The following is a 17,510-nucleotide window of genomic DNA, read 5'->3' on the forward strand; positions in this document are numbered from 1 at the left end:
GAACATAGAAGGGAAAAGGAACGGTTCAGTCCCTTTCAATGGCTGGAAACTATACAGTATATGTGTACTTTCAAAAAATCCTCAGAACATCTATATTACACACTGAAGACCGCAAAACTTTTCCTGGTAACCCATAATGAACATTAAATTTGTAATAAACCCCCAAAGCTTCAATTAAAATGTGCTGCAGGAAGAGAAAAGGAGAGAATAATCAGCCATGTTCTGCATTCTACACTTGCAAGGAATTTCTTAAGTAATTAAAATATTTACATGTTATTTTCTCCACTGATTTTGATTGATACTGTGCCAAAATCTCTTTCAAATTTGTTTTATGCTGAGATTATTAGAGTTCCAGCATGGATGGATAAGAAGGACTGTAATTTGATGTAGTGCCTGTTTTTTAGCAAGTGTTATTATGCTCCATAATCTGGAAGGACGTAGAGAAATGCAGGTCAACTTTGCATCTGTGTTTACATTTTCAATTGTTATGTTTTAGCCCAACAAGTGTTTAGGCATCTGCTTAAGATTGTATATTACATTTTTGTTCTAATCATAGTCATAGAATGTAATTATAATCATATTTATCATCTTATTCATAATTTTGTTCTGTATGTGTTTGTATTAGAAAAAAGTTTTAACCACTTTTCTTTGAATGGGTTTTCATATTTTTGGCATTTTATGGTCACTAGTAATTTAAGTCTACATTTAGCTGTTTGTTGAAAACTAATGGTTTCGTTTCACTTATACAAATCTATTTCTGGCAAAAATAAATTATCATGCCTTTAATTAGGAGAAGTCTTATTGACGACAGTGAATATCAGTCTTTCTACTGATTTGATGTCTTCTTTACAAGTTATCCAATTGTCAAAAAATCAAGGCTGAGCACAATTATTTTTTAGTTTGGTTACAGCAATTTAACAGGAGTAAATCCTCACATCCCAGTAGTATACTTTTACTGAACCATAGGGTTTGATTAACTAAAGAAATAACTTCTTCAAAACACATAGAACTGATTTTGTGAAGAGGTAGACATGATATTACAAGAGGAAGCAACAGCAATTCCAGAAAGGAAATGAAAAAATTAAAATAAATATATATGGTTTTGAATGCATTGCTTATTCAAATAAGAGCTACAATTGATAAAGTTCAGATTTTCTCTTTTTCATCTCTATAGAAAAAAAGAACTTTTAAGATCTGATGCTGATCAAATCACAAGCCATTTTGATCGTTATTTTCTCTGTTTTCTTGATTTAAGATTTTGCCTCCATTTAGCCCGCATCCAGGACTAAACAATAACCAGTTGTTCTATCACCCAATGACCCCTCCCCAGCTGAGAAAGGGAATCTGGAAAAGGAAAGGAGACCCGTGGGTGGAAATGGAAACAGAATTAGTAAAATAAGAAAACCAATATCAATACTAATGCTAATACAAAATACACACAGTTATACTCAGCCCATATAGTGGTTGTGAGCTGTGCACTGCCAGCACTAAGTGCCAGATATCAAACACTGTGAGCACCACAGCTCCAGCAAAAGCACGATGGTCACAATGAACGGGAGAGCAGGCCTCGGGAGCAGAAAGATGGGTGACACCCTCCAGGGATGGCGAGCACCGAGAAGAGAGAGGGGCCGTCCCCAGCAAACTTTTGAATCTATAGTGAGCGTGACGTTTATGGTATAGAATACTGGCATTAGCCAGCCTGGGTCAGCTGCCCTGGCTTTCGCTCCTCCTAGAGTTAACACCTGGCTAACTCGAAACTGCTAACAGCCTTTATCTCTGTGGGGACCCGCATACCATGTCTGGCCACAAACTAAAAAAAAGTGTCTTAACAACTTTGTTCCCACTGTATCAGATGCTGCAGGCTTCTCAAAAGTGCAGCTTTTCTGAACAGAAAGTTGATGCTATGATTCTATCCCAGAGAAACCAGGACAGATTTTTCACTTTCTCTGATGCTTTTCAGCTAATGTAACTAACCAATAGTGTTTGGCAAGTTATAGATTTTGAAGAAGCTGAAGAAATAATATAATTTATCTTATTAACGAAATCTGTGAGAAATACTCAGTGTTTAATGATTCCCGTACATTTTGTTGTAATTTAAAACTGAAAAGCATCGGATGAGTAGTGACTACATTTTTTATCTCTTTACCATATTTTTCTTTCTAATATCTCCATATTTAGTTTTCCATAAATCAATAAAGTGCATCAATAAATGCACTTATAGAACCTTAAAAAAGCTGAGATTTTTTTGTCTGCAGGCAGAAGTGATAGGGCAAGACAGAAGTGGTGAAGCACTGCTTACAGAAGTCGAACACATCAAAAAGAAAGTCTGTCTCTGTGATGCATATAACACTTTTTGGTTAAGATTGCACACCTGTAGTTGCATTGCCATCTCTCAAAAACGTATGTCTTAATTTCATGTTTTAGTAACCTTAGTTGCCTAAGTATTCATAGACATGACATGCTAGCTGCGCTGATTACATTTGCAGATGTTCATCTTCTTGAAGGATATTTTCTATGAAGACTAGAAATCATGTTTAACCCTTTCATCTATCACTGTTTTTTTTTCACAGTTAGTGTTTTACTAAACTTGGTTTTGATTAGCTTTATTCTCGAGTGGCTGCAAAAAAATAAATTGCAAGCAGTTACCTTTTCTCCCAAAGATATTATCCAGCAATATTCTTTACGGCTCTGTCTAGCCTATTGCCTTATTTAAAAGGTGGGCTGCTGAAGAAGATCGGTTAGGAGACTGGATTGTAGAGTATTTAGCACATTGTTGACACCCAGCTGTGTGTCTCCAGATAATCTGAACTAACAGTTTGACTTTGGAGGTGAAATCACGTCAATGAAAATCATTCGCCATTTCTTCCGCAGGCCACATATAGCTGCAAAAAATAAGCTGAAATGTTGCACATGGGAGACTATCATAAGATTATTTCTTTCATAAAAATACAATAATTATACTGTTTTAGGAAATTGCACAAGAAGTATAATTACAAATAGGAAAAAATCCCAAATGAACGAAACACAAAACCCAATCAGGGCTTAATGGATACTGAACCAAAAATCTCTTTCAAATTTGTAAATGAGTAAAGTCTTTGCTCTGAGCTTATAAATTATATATTTGACACAGATAATAGTCTTTAGGGTCCATGCAGGAGTGTGGTTGGCCTGAATATTTAATTCCCTTGTAACTCAATTGAGCAGAAGGCTACATCAAAAAAAAGATAAATTTTTCCTCCAGTCACTGCACAGAGTGCTTTTACTGTGCCACACGTGGACTCATTAATTAATGACATATTTCATAGTGTCCTTTAGTCCTCTGCTGTGACAGTTATCCTGTTGAGTTATGGTTCTCAGCTACCAGGGGATGGCAACTGGAGGCCTCTGCCAGGATGTGAGCCTACACTGTCTTGAAAAATAGTGAAGCTTCCCTGCACAGGTACATCATCTGGAAAAGTTAAGCTGTTAATAATTTATCAACTGTGAATTGGAATGAAAGCATATTTATTATCCTTAATATGATTTTGTCATTCTTTTCCCTAAATATTTGCACAATGCTCTGTAGCTACAAAGGGTTTGTTAGGAGATTGGCTTTCTGTCATTGTCTGTGCCCACAATCAGTCCTCAGAAAGTTGACTTGGGAGCTCACTTGTTCAGTCAGGCAAGCCTGTCTTTGCTGCCTCTGGTGCTTTTACAGGACAGTGAAATCATAAACCTATCATTTGAGATAAGGACTTGAAAAATACAGTTTCATTACCTTTCAGATATTTCAGCTACAAGTGATCCCATTAATTTCCTTGCACTAAAAGACACAGCACATATTAAAGCAGTTTTATTTGATTGGGTAGTCTCTTGAGTAGTGGGCTCTGAAATAGGTATAGGTCAGGTACTCCAGGTAAAATAACAAAGCTCTGTTATACTGTTGCACTAGTAAGACTCATCGAAGTTACTGATGGTTTATGAACACTATTGAACCAAGCCTTTAATAAAGGTGCTGTTGCAGTACTTCAGGTCTGATCCATAAAGGTCTTTCCTTCTTCAGAAAAGGATTTAGGAAGTGCACCTAAAATGTATTTCTCTTGTCTGTAAACCTTAAAGCTCTAAGACAAGAGAGTATGGTAATTTATGGCTCTATTTTGTAATGCTGTACATAGGAGATAGGATTTATAGCAAATCTTAGAACTGAGTATGAACTTAGATTTAGAAAGCCAAATATAACTGTTGCTGCTGTCTGGAGCATCACCAAGCACAAAGCTAAGGACCTGACTAGAATTTGAGCTGTTACTCATTAACGTATTGTTCCCTCTGCTGATTCTACCTATGGTGATAAATGACTCATAACATCACAAGTTTGCACTGTACTCTGCAAGGATTTTGGCAGAGGCATTTTTTGAAGTATGCAGTAAATTATACCCCCCCTCACTTCCCACTTCATGATAGGTGGAAAGGGAAGATATTGTTTTACTTCTGTAATATATGGGAAGATATTTTTTCACTTCTCTAATATACTATTAATCTTAAAAAAAATGTTTCCTCTGGTTTAGGTCTGTTATCCAGCTCCACACAGAATTTTTTTAACAGATATTTTCATTGTGTATGGTAGTTTTGCATTTGGTGGATAGACAATCTTCAAACAATTCCCAGAAGGGAGAAATTGATTATTTCAGAGTGTATCAAACAGAGATGATTTAAAGAAAGTTTTTTGGGGTCCTTTTTGTAGAACAGTCTGCCAAAAGAATGTCACAGTATCATGAAGTGCTGATGGCACTATGGTTAGTGTCAGTGGCATTCAGTTATATCCATTGTGATGAAAATCACAAAATCATAGAATCATAGAACAGTTTGGGTTGGAAGGGACCTTAAAGATCTTCTAGTTCCAGCCCCCCTGCCATGGGCAGGAACACCTTTCCACTAGACCAGGTTGCTCAGAGCCCCATCCCAGAAAAGAGATATGACTGTTATGTCACCACCTCTACTGAGCTGAATTTTGAAGTTCCTTGCTTTAGAAGCAATCTTCTTTCCCCTCCACTTTGCTATTGGTGTTCCAATATCTAGCTCACTCTGCCACTCCCGTGAACAGGCTTGGGGTATGCAAGAAGCTGGGGGCGGGGGGGAGACACAGCCAGGACAGCCGACCTAAGATGACCAAGGGGATATGCCTTACCATATGACATCATGCTCAGCAAGAAAAGCTGCGGAAAAGGAGAAGAATGGAGAGATGTTCAAGGTTATGGTTTGTCTTCCCAAATAATGGTTATGCATGATGGAGGCCTGCTTTCCAGGAAGCAGTGAAATATCTGCCTGTTGATGGGAAATAGTGAATTAATTCCTTATGTTGCTTTACTTGTGTGTGCAGATTTTCTTTACCTATTAAACTCTGTTTATATCAACTCATGAGTTTTCAGCTTTTGCTCTTCTGACTCTCCCTCTTACCTCATTGAGGAGCATGTGAGCCAGTAACTGGGTAGGGGCTTAGCTGCTGGTCAGGGTCAGCTCACCACGTGAGGATTTTGTTTGTTTGTTTGTTTGTTTGTTTGTTAATTCACTTGCAGAAGGTACTCAACAAAGGTTTAATTGTTTTTTTACCTTTCAGCTTCAAGAAATGAAAATACTTATTCTAACGCAACATCACTACAAACCTTTCTGACATTGGCACTCAGCCAGGCACTGCATAGAACACACTGAGAAATTCAGCCACTTTCAGATATTGGTTCGCAGGTGACCACACACTGAATTACAGAAACAACAGATCAAACACCCTCAGTGGATCAGCTGTAGTTTGTGTAAGATTCCTATTGTTTCTTTTAGTGCTGTTTTGTACAAGTTTTTATGAGAGAACATTAACAATGGATAAAGAGATTCTTATTGAGAGTGTCCCTGAGGGTGACTGACATAGGCACAAAGAAAGTGATCCTCTATAATAATTTTAAACAGACTTTATTAATTTACTTTAAGCATAATGCAGTATTTCATTTAGGTCCTATATTAAGACATCACACACAACCGAAGTAAAATTTCCTCCAGCTGCTTGAGTCTCATTACACTTATGGACAATTTAGAAAAGAATATCTTTATCTATATGAATACTGTGAATTCTTTAGCTTTATATACAAATACCTTTTTTCTTTTTTCCCAAGACTGGAAGTATTCTCCCCTGACAAACTAGTCAGTTAGCACTTGACCAATACGTATATAAAAATGCAATTTTACGAAGTCATACTTTATGCTAGCCTTACAACTCTTAGCTAACCTAGCCTTAAGGAAGATTGGAAAGAGAAGAAATCAACACATAAAAGACAGTGTTACATATCGAACTACAGTCTGACTACCCTACTCTGTGAAGAAAGAACTTTGATTATCTAAGTCTCCACAGTGAATTACACCTGCTTTTTCCATAATGGCACAAGAAAAAACCTCACCAAAAAAACAAAACCACCTCATATCAGAGCAGTAAAGCAAAAATCTATTTTCATGACATTGTGTTCATAATTCAGAGAAGAGGGACGATCTAGCAAAACTGGTTTTGTATCCAGATTAAGTAATTGTACCCAGATTAAGTACTGTTTCTAGCTTGGGCTCCTAACTGCTACCTCTCTTCAGTGACTACACAGAATATATAGGCTTAGTGCTTCACCACCTGTGTTAGGCATCTGAAGTTAACATGAACCTCTTTTTGAACCCATTTACATTCTTCCTAGAACTGCATTCCTTGAGTACATCTCCCACCTTTTATCTCCCTCTACCATCATATCACTTCCATATTTTAGCTTTCAAAGGAGCACTGTACACAAAGTGGTGTTTCATAGTCAGTAGATACATTAAAATGACTTCTAGCAGACATGACAAGAAATCAGTGAAATCCTGGACTTTAAGCAGTAAATTCTGTGGTCGATCTCATTTGATCTTTGTAAAATCCATGACTGGCTTGTGGTCTAGCCAGCAAGAATAGAGGAGATATATAAGTATAATCCTCCTGGATATTCACAGAAGTCGATATCAGAACAGTGGTACCGATGTTTCTTTAATACAGAAGCATATAGGGAGAATATCACCTGTTTTGCTTTGTCTTTTATTTATGTTGGGATACATACATCTGCTTGGAACAGCTTCTGTTCCATTATGCACTCATAAGACAACTCTGGATTGCTAGTTATATGATGACCAAGTTTAACAGTTATTGTTTCTATCTCAAAGGCCTTGACTGTGTACTGCCTACCTTTGATATTCTGATCTGAGCAATCCTGACTCAGAAATTCCTGACACATCATGATAGCATACAAGCCATGGAAGGTAAAACATCACTTTCTGTGATGATTAGCAGGAGTAGATACAAGATGTACAAAGTACAAACAAAAAGATAGAAATGATCAAAAGTAATATTTTAATTTTTGGAGAAATGTAGCATTTGTTGTTATAATTCACTAGAAACTGTATGCTTGTTATGGTGAAGGTCTAAATAAATGAGTTTCATACACGATTTGTACTTTCTGTGGTACAACAAACCGTCTATTCAATGTGATAGCCAGTCTGTTATTGTTAAATACTTCACCTTGCAACCTCTTCCTGCCCAGAGCATGTCATTTCTCTTCAGAGAAATTTTTCCTCAAATTTAAACTCCACTGTTGTCTCCCTACAACTAAGAGCTCAGAAGAATTAATCAGCACATTACATTCAATTAACTGTGTTTTTCAGGTGTTGTGGTTTTGTGGTAATTTAACTTCCACTTGTCTCAGTGCACACCATTTGACTGAAATTGCTTGGATATTTTTTATTGTGTCATTTCTAGTACTGTGTGCGGCCCTTCAGAGCTATACCTTCAGTAGGAGGACTTTGAAGACAAAGTAAAGATGCATGCATTGGACTTTTTTTCAATAAAATTTATGTTAATAAGAAAATTTCAGTCTACTTTGGACTTTCATTGGACTTTGTAATCTCATAGTTTAAAGACTGATTTTCTTAGTGCCTGGCTGTATATTTTTAATCAAAAGTATTGTGAAACAAGAAAGCTAAAAATGTGGAGTTTGCAGCTACCATACGTGCTGTGTTTATAATTTTAAAATATATAATCTGCATAAAGTGTGATTTTGCATTTTTATTGTGTCCTTTTTAGTACTGACTCAAAACAGAAAAGCAAAAAATTCTTAAATTGAAAAGAATTAGAGTTTTTATCAACATTGAAAAGATGATTGAAACTTTTACTTTTTGAAGGATACGATTTTATTTCAGACTTGTCTTTTTTGTTAGAATTCCAAATCAGTTTGTCAATTAACAATCTATTTATTTTCTAATTAAGTCTATTGATCTCATTGGGCATTCAGTGAGATAATGTCAGAATATCCCAGATGGGTAAGGAAAAAAATATAGAACCCTTAGGCAGAATCCAGGGAGAAAATGTTGAAAATTTGAATAATTCTGATATAATTATAGTTTATATTTTAAAACTCCAAGCCTTTTTCACACTTTACCATCTTTATACTTTGAATATTAAAGAGGAAAAGAAAAATTAGCAGTCCTTCAAAATGTTTGTTTCACTGTTTTGCACTGTTTTTTCAGTGTTTTCTGCACTGAACTACAGGCTTTTATCAGTGTTGACTATGATAACACTTTATCTAAAATTCTGGTTCAAGGCATGTTTCAGAAGTGAGGTTGGCAGAAGTTGTAAATGTTGTCTGTGTACCTTCATGTTAATCTGGTCTTTATTAAAAAAGAAAACTAAAAGAGGCATAGTTGTTGAGTAATTAAAATGATACAAAGTGACTTATCTACATTAATTCTTCATGTTATTGAAAAATGCCTGCAACACTTATCTAAATATCGTGCAGAATATAAGAATTACGGTTTCATAATAGAAGCATCTTTTCAAAGCTATAAAGAGTTTTTAATACTTCTATTGTAACAAATGGTAAAAGCCAAACAAGTGTAACAACAACAACCACAACAAGTTATTGAACCACTAATGTAACCTTATATATTTGAAAATTTTAAGCATATCAATCAGCTGTGTGTTTATTTTGGAAGACTGAATGGAGCCTGAACCATAGAAGGTTTTAGGACTTTCAAACATCTAAGTGTATGTTCCTCTATCCAGCTCCCCTCCTTTCTTCTCCCCTTTTGGTATTTAAAAAAAAAAAATTAAAAATCTATAATTTTCTGTAACAAATCTTACCTGTACATGTACCTACAAAGCAGTGTAGTCACTGCAGAAAGTCAACCTCCTCCAACAAAACCACCAAAACCCAGCACCAAAGCCTCTGCTTCTGAACTGTAAGAAAAGTATAACATTTCTTCCAAATGTACTTAAGTCTTCTTGGGGGGAAAAAAGAAAAAAAGGAAAAAAAAAAGGTATGAAAAGAAATTGACAAATATATGTCTGGCACATTCAAATGTATAAGTAGGCTGAATACACTCAGCCTACTTCCTTTCTAAAATTATGTTTTTTATTAAAGGACTTCATATTGTATATCTTTATCATATAATTTAGATGTTTAAATTAAAAATGTAGACATTAAATCAGTTAAGGCCTAGGTTCTATTAACATTGTTTCCATATACAGGTATTGTTTTTCTACAAGCAGTTATTTTCTAGAAGATTTATCTCTGAGCAAAGAGTTAAAGTGAAAAGAATCTAAATACTTATGAAGCACTGGAATCAGCTGTCTCTCGTTCCTTTTGCCTTAATTTCATTTTGTTTGTTTTCAGAAACACTGGATTTCCAGATGTCTGGCTTCTGCTGCTTAATTTTAATTTATTAGAAAAGATTTAATTAAGATTTATAGAAACATATTCTGGAGAATGAGACATGAATACATTCAGTGAGAAGAAAGATATTTGCTTTAAATACGGTATAAATATCAACTTCTGTCAGTTACAATGGTTACTTAAATTAAGCTTAATATGTATCTTTCATTAAATACTTGAGAGAGAATCTATAAACCAGAGTTTATACACAGGAGATTGAAGACAGAGGTTTCTGCACAATTTGTTAGTCCTTAACTTCATAGGAATGCTTGTGTTTTGCTCATTACTGTATTACTGAATGAAGTTTAAAACCTACTGAGACGAGGTTTTAGCTGCTACTATGCTTGATTCTTTGCTTGATGTGCCTCTTCATAGTGCCGATTTAAATGTAGTACCTGCTAAATGGGATACCTTTGACATGCTCAGCAGACAAGGATGCGAACATTTCGTAGAACTATTCTGTTTCTGTCCCATTGTTCCCACCTCTCACTGAAAGAATGTCAGTGCTATTCCTATTAAAAATCAGTCAGAATTAATGTCAGTACAGTTGGTTTGAGCATCAAAGTGTAAAAATCTGGAATGCACATTTGAGAACATGAGATTCCCAAATGTTTCTGTTGTATCTGTGGCTTGTTTTCCACATGAGACCAGGTACTAAGATGAAAATCTGTAAGAATTGGTGTAAAACATAATATTCTAATATTTGTTCTCTAATTATGCATTGATTATAAAATTAAGCTTTTAAAACAGAAAAACGTGGGAAATTTTTGAGGTGGAAATGTTTTCTCACCAGTCTGAGGGTTTTTGTAGGATTTCATAACTCTAATTTAACCTTAATGAATTTTATTAAACTTGTAACTGAAATATCATACCATATTTAAGGTTTTTTCTGTACAATCATGCAGTTCCACCCCCTACTTTCATCACCGAAATAAATAGATTTTAAGGTTACAACAGGAATATTAAATCAGTCTAGGTATGTGCAAGATCAAAATGGAGGACATAACTCTGTGCTATCCATCATGCTTATTTGAGTGTTATTCTGCATTCTAATTTGACAACTTAATGTTCTTCACAATTGTGTATATATGTATACAATTATACATGTATATTATGCACAGATGTACACAGATCCATTATATTAAAAAATTTATATTTGAAAGGAACAATGTTAGAAACGTTTTGCACAGAGTAAAGTTAACTACATTCATATAAAAATAAATTATCATTGCTGTTACAAAATATATGGTAGAAAGCAGCAAATGCAGTTCTTCCTTGAAATTTCATACTTGTTTTCAACAAGTGAAGCAATGTGTTAGTGTGCAAGATGGCCCTTTCCAACATTTTGAAACACTGGCATAATATTTGTGTTTTGTTTTTTGTTTTTTAAATGTTTTGTGTAGTTGTCTGCACCCAGTGATTTATTATCTAACTTCCAATCTTCAAGAAATTTTCTTATCAAGAAAGAAACATTAGAAGATACTCTCAAAACATGTAACATACATAGAATTTTAAAATCTGAAGTACATAAATGTCATATAAGAAAAGAAAGAACAAAAGTACATTGTCTTAAAGCCAAGGACCATTTGTCTAAGAAAATAACTTGGCAAAAATAGTTATAATTTCCCCCTATCTCTCTTTCTCACACATGTGAGTTTTTTTTGCCATCCATGATAAGAGAAAATGGCAGACCATGAATCCTTTAAATTGGGGCCAAGCTGCAATACCCCTAATGATATTGAATCATGTTATAAATAGTCCCATAAAATCCCATAGTGCCATGAAGGCACCTGAATACCTTGTGAAGGAAAAAGACTTCAGTGTTAGGAAGACAAGCAGGCTTACACGTTTTATAGGACATGTTAAATAATTTACTTGTTTGTGTCCACTTTTGCACGGATTATCAATAAGCAGCTTTTTTTTTTGATCCATTACCTTCTGTCCTACGTAGCATACAGAAACTTAAGTTTTAGAGAAAAATGCATTTGTAAGTCAAACTAAAATATTTTTTTGTAACTTGGAAACATATGTTGATCATTCATTAAGATCTTTTGCAGACAAAGGAGCTAAACATTAACCTTGTCTTTTGGTAAAAACCTTCTTTGAGAAGTTTCCTTTTCTGAAGTGAAGAATACAGAGAAGGGAAAAATTATTGCACAGCGTCTTGTTTGCATGTGGTGATGTATGGGCCTGGTGATGCTTGAACTCAGTACAAAATAATACCTGATTTAGTGACACCTCCAAGAACTTCTAGTTGTAGAAGGATAGGAGCCTGAAAATATGTCTCCAATCACAGTGAGAGAAGGACTTTATACGATTAGAGATTAAGGGATTCAAATATTTTTCTGTCTTGTGTATCATTACATCCTTCTGAACTCAGCTGTCCAGTTCTAGATTTCACACACAATACTCAGTTTCTCAGACATTCACACTGGGAATTTATCCAGAGCCTGCCTAACATCCCTTGCTTAAGTATTCAAATTCATCTTCTAGCGAAAGAAAATCTTCTATTTAGCGCTATGGTGATTATATGAGAAAATATTCAGTGAAAGCTACTTTTAAAAATGCAATACTTTTATTGCACTATGTCATGCTATGATTTTGAAATGCTCTCTGCATTTTACTTACGCTCTTACTTTTCTTTGGAAACCAAGACAAGGTGTGGACACACTAGAATTTCATTTTGATAAAGAATTGGGGTTCAAAAAGGAATTTTTTTCCTGATTTGAGAATTTAGGAGTATTCCCTAATACTGACCTATTTATCATAGTTCATGCTTCATGGAGCTAGTTGCTCCTTCCCCAGGTTCTTCGTCTCTAAATGGCTGACACTTTTGTCTCTGTAATTAACTTAGTTTACAATCGAATATAAGGCATCAGAGAAAGTGCATAGTCTTTTTTGTTCCCTATAGATATGAAAAAACAGAAGGTATCTGTGATCTAGCCCATCTGTAACCAGAAACTTCTGAAACTTTCATGTTACTCTTGTAAATGTGTTTATTGTTTAAATAGAAGTAATTATTTTTCTTCTCCTGCTGGAAGATTCAAATTGAGCCAAATGTCTTTAGCATTCTGCTAGCAGATATAACATTTTAGAATAGTGCGCATACGTTCAATTGTTTTTATAGAGATGGCAGGTAGTAACAGTCAGTTGCTTAAATATGTAGATTCAGCTCCTAGAGGAAGAAAGTCTATCCAGCAGTTTGTTGATTAAATGAGCAAATATTCAATGAAAGCTGTTTTTAAAAATGCAGCCCTTTTATTGCACTGTATCATGCTACGATGGTGAAGTGCTTTTTTCCATTGTTCGGTTGACATTCTGTTGTCTCTAGAACTGTCAAAGTGTAAGTTTTGTCATCACAATGGACCTTTCCTTTCTACTGAGTTTTGTGGAAATCATGCTTGAATACAAGAGGATGGAATGCTTCAATAGGTTACACAAAATATGCTATACAGCTGAATATGTTTTCTCCTTGCTGCAGGGCTGATTAGTGGACTAAAAACGTTCTGCCTTTAATAGCTAATAAATTAGATTCTATAGAAGGACCTAAATGCTTTATATAGCTCTGGGAAAGACCTGCAAATGCTTTCCTGCTGAGCCTGGAGCAGTTCCCCAGCTCTTCTTTGACTTCAAACTGGGGGAAAAGCTGTGCTTTCATTAAGAGCTCTTCTCATACCTGCTTTAAAACAAATGTAAATAATGTATGTAAAAATTTAAAATTTCAGTAGGAAAGTCACCCATCCCACAAAAATACCTTATTCCTAACTCTTCAGAGTTCATTCTTTGTCAATATAAACTGAATCACTTGTTCAGTTCAGACCTACATACTTTGAACACGAAGGATTTTGTGAAGTAACTGCTAAAACCTACCTGCAAAACCTAAACAACATCAGGAACATCTGTGCAGGTTGTCCATTGGAAAGACAGGATGGATCTGGTTTGAAATTTTAGAGTAGACACTCAATCATAGGTAAATAGTTGAAAGACTTGCAATCTTGACAGAAAGAAAGTATCAAGTCTCTTGGAGAGACAGGTAACTTTAAATATCACTCAGGCATTATCAGGTGAGCACTGATTTTATTGAATTCACTGGTTTTAGGATTTCATCTTAATTAAGGTGCCTAATTGTCCCCATATATTGTGTAAAGGGTGACAACATTAAGTGGTAGCTGAGTATGTCTGACTCTATTACCTCTCTTCCCACCTTTTCAAGAGTGACATTTAAACTGTGTTAAAATCCACAGGATCTTTAAATTTATTTAAGCTAAACTAAGATTTTATTGGTTGGTTAAGCATTTATTTTTATTTTTTATTCTTTCCTTTCCTTGATTCTATAAGATTTACCTTTTGAATATTTTTAGGTTTGGTACCTTTCAGCATAGGGACATTTTGCCTTTTGAAGCTTTTGTTTGTTTGACTGATTTTAATGAGGAAGTCTTCTGTGCTTAAAATCTGTAATTCTTTCTGAATAGCAGTTGCATAAGAGCTATGATCTCCTAATTTTCTTCACTTGTCTAGTTTATATCCATCAATTGCCTTGACTACAAAGCTGCTTTTGATAATCCTTCCTACTTCTCTTCTTCAGTTTGTCAAAAGAATAAACTGCCCAATTTCTTGTCTATTTGAGACATGCATGAAAATCTTAAAAAAAAAAAAAAAAAAAAAGCAGCTGTTAGAATTTTTGTTTAATTATTCTGGTATGCATTAAAATACTTATTAACATCCATGTTTATTTCCCAATATATACTACCAATAATGTTGTCCCAGAGTTTTTTCTTTGGTGTATCCATTGCCTATGTGAAAATTGGCTCTTCTATTATTTTTATGTCTTCAGAAAGCAAATTTGCTATGTCATAGACAAGAACTACCTTTCTTCAGGACATGCTTTGTTGCAGTAACAGCAAATTTCACAATCAGGACTTTTTTAGCCCACTGTAAATTTGACTTTGCAGATCATTTTCACGTCTCCAAAGCTGATAAAAGTCATTGTTTCTCATCTAAAAGTCTTCAAATAGTTATTAAATTATGTAAAATTTTAAAGTCTCTCTAGACAGACAGCCTCAAAGATGTAAAGGTTACTGTCTCCCATGTTAGTTTCCCAGTAAACATAAGTAATTTTTGAAAGGTTGTAGAAATCACAGTTCAGACTCTCTGGCGGCTTTTTTGGCAAGGAAAATGATGATTTGGGGTTTTTTCCATAGTCTTGATTATTTAAAATACTGCTGAAATCAGTCATATCTGCTCAGATTTCTCCAACTGAAAGACCCATTTTAACTAGTTTTAAAGTAAATCTTTTGAGAATTATATTCTCTCCTTCCATTCTTACCATTCATTTAAGATATGTCCCATCCATAATTTTATCTTCATAGCAAATGGAAACAAAAATTATTCCCTTCACAGGATTTTAAATTTCATGTCTTTGGAAGACTTTACAGACCATTAGAGATCCTGGACTAACACTTAAAAAAAAAATCTCCTCCCCTTGCCCTTTGGCAAGTGAGCTACTAAAAATTATAGGTAAATTTCCCATGTCTTCATCACAGTTTGTATCTTTGTTTTACTTTACTCTTCCTTCTTTCTTTTTCAGTCTTTTCTGTTCATTATTTAGGCTACTTCATTAATTCTAAAGACTAAATTACTTTTAAATAATTATTTTTTCTTGTTAAAGTGATTGATACTAGTTATTATGCATTCCACATGGAAAGTGCAAATGGTTGCAAAATAAACAGATATTTTATACATATATATAGTATGACAATGTACTTGTACATACCAGATAAAGAGATTAAGTTAAAGGCCCTGTGTAACTGTCAGCTCCAGCTTCTCTCAGGCAGTCATTACAGACAAAGCAGAAGGTAATGTTTGGAAGCTTCTGTGAAAGTGAAGAACTACTATTTAGCTTGTTAGTTTGTCATTTAAACTGATTAAATGGCTGCTTTGGAAGAGTTTGTTATCATCATGCACACAAAAATAAACAGGTTTTGTGTACAGAATGGTGGATTGACTTAGAGGGATGGTTCTCATCACTGGGATTTTGAAATTTCCTCTTTGATCTCTCTTGCTCTGTTACGTACTGAATGTACTCTGCTTCCTTAGTAAGAAGTATTTTGAGGCAATAAGGGATAGATGCAAATGTAGGAGTACAGAAATACAGGAATCACATTTTCTGTGCAAAATACTGGGATTTTATGGCAGACCCAGTACTCTATAAAGGGATTCTGCTGTTTGTTCAGAAGTTTGATCCAGTATGTTTACGTTTCTGTCACAGGTCCCTCATCAGTTTGTCATCGCTGAAACACACCACATTTCTCTAGTTCTCTCAGAGGAGAAGATCTACTTTTGAAAGGGTGCAGTTTTGTTTTCTTGCATAGACATAACTTCTGCTGGCTCGTATGTACATGGGAGGTGAAGTCATCCACCTCTTTCTGTCTTCCCACAGACCTCTTGTGGAAGCATCTGAATAGCAGCCCTGCTTTCTGTATGACCTTCAAGAAAAAGTTCTTAGAAATACTGAAAGTCTACAACGGTATAAATTTCAAAGGAGTAATAATTACAATAGAGGGTTGAAAGTGTCATCAATTTACTTCCTGATCTTCTTACTGAACTCCAAGTTTTTCACTTGAAAGCATGATGAAGTACATAAAATTGTAAAATGTTTTGAATCCTTCAAGAATTAATGTCGGTAAAACAATTAATCAGTTTGCAATAACTTTGAGTTTAGAAGCTGAAAGTGACAAATAAGTTCAAAGTACTTTTTTATCAAAGCAGTAATTCAGTTTCCAGAAAACAGTGAAAATGAAGAATGATGATAAAATATTAGATGGTATAACCCAATGTATAAATAAATAAATAAATAGATAAATGTCTTCTAAAAGAGTGATTTAATTTTCTAGCAAACTAAGCATATAGGCACAGAGCTGAAAGCTGTTACAGTCATACAGCATCTTCTGAAATGAAGTCACTTACGTAGCTTCCTGAACAATGACATAAAAGCCTCTTTTACTCCCCTACCTTCAAAGTTTTTAGTTTGTCATTTTCTCAGTGCAGTAGGCTGCATTCTATGACATACGAGGGTTTTAGCTGGGTTCAGAGTAAGAGAAAAGGAACTCACTTGCTATATGCAGAGAGAGGTTCCAAAAAAGACAGAGACAATGAGAGGGAAAGAGAGAGCAGGCAGAGCGGGGTGGGGGAGCCTGGAGGGAGTCTGATGAAAGAAACACAAAAAAATGCAAAGTGAGGGAAAGATAAGTACTATGTAGGCAAGGAATTGTGATAAAAGGAAAAAAAGGGAGAGAGAAACAGATTTTAATGGAAATTATAATGGAAGAAACCCAAAGCACACCCTTTCTTAAAGTCTTGTATTACTGATGGCTTTAGTCTGAATGAGTTGGGACTAAGCACATAATTGTTTTGCTCTAAATGCTTAATATGCTGCCTTTACCTGGGAAAAATAAACATGCTTGCAAAAATACTGAATTGCCATTGGAAAAAATATGATTGCTATTATTTTGGAACATTGAAGCCTGAACTATGACACTATCTTTAGTATCTAAAAAAATCCCTGAAGCAGACCGTGAATCCCGTGCTGAGGCTGCACTACTCTGAGTGCCTTTGCCTGCTTCTCTGGTTTCATTAGCCTTATTGTTTCATGTACCTTTTGCACAATAAGGCAAACATTTTGTGTACGTTATTGTTTCATACACATTTTCTAGGGTTTGTAATCACGCTCCAGGTTTGGATCTTGATTTTAAAGCCCAGTCCTGCAGCTGTTGA

The sequence above is a fragment of the Nyctibius grandis genome, chromosome 3 (assembly GCF_013368605.1).
Source record: "Nyctibius grandis isolate bNycGra1 chromosome 3, bNycGra1.pri, whole genome shotgun sequence".
Lineage (NCBI taxonomy): Eukaryota > Metazoa > Chordata > Aves > Nyctibiiformes > Nyctibiidae > Nyctibius > Nyctibius grandis.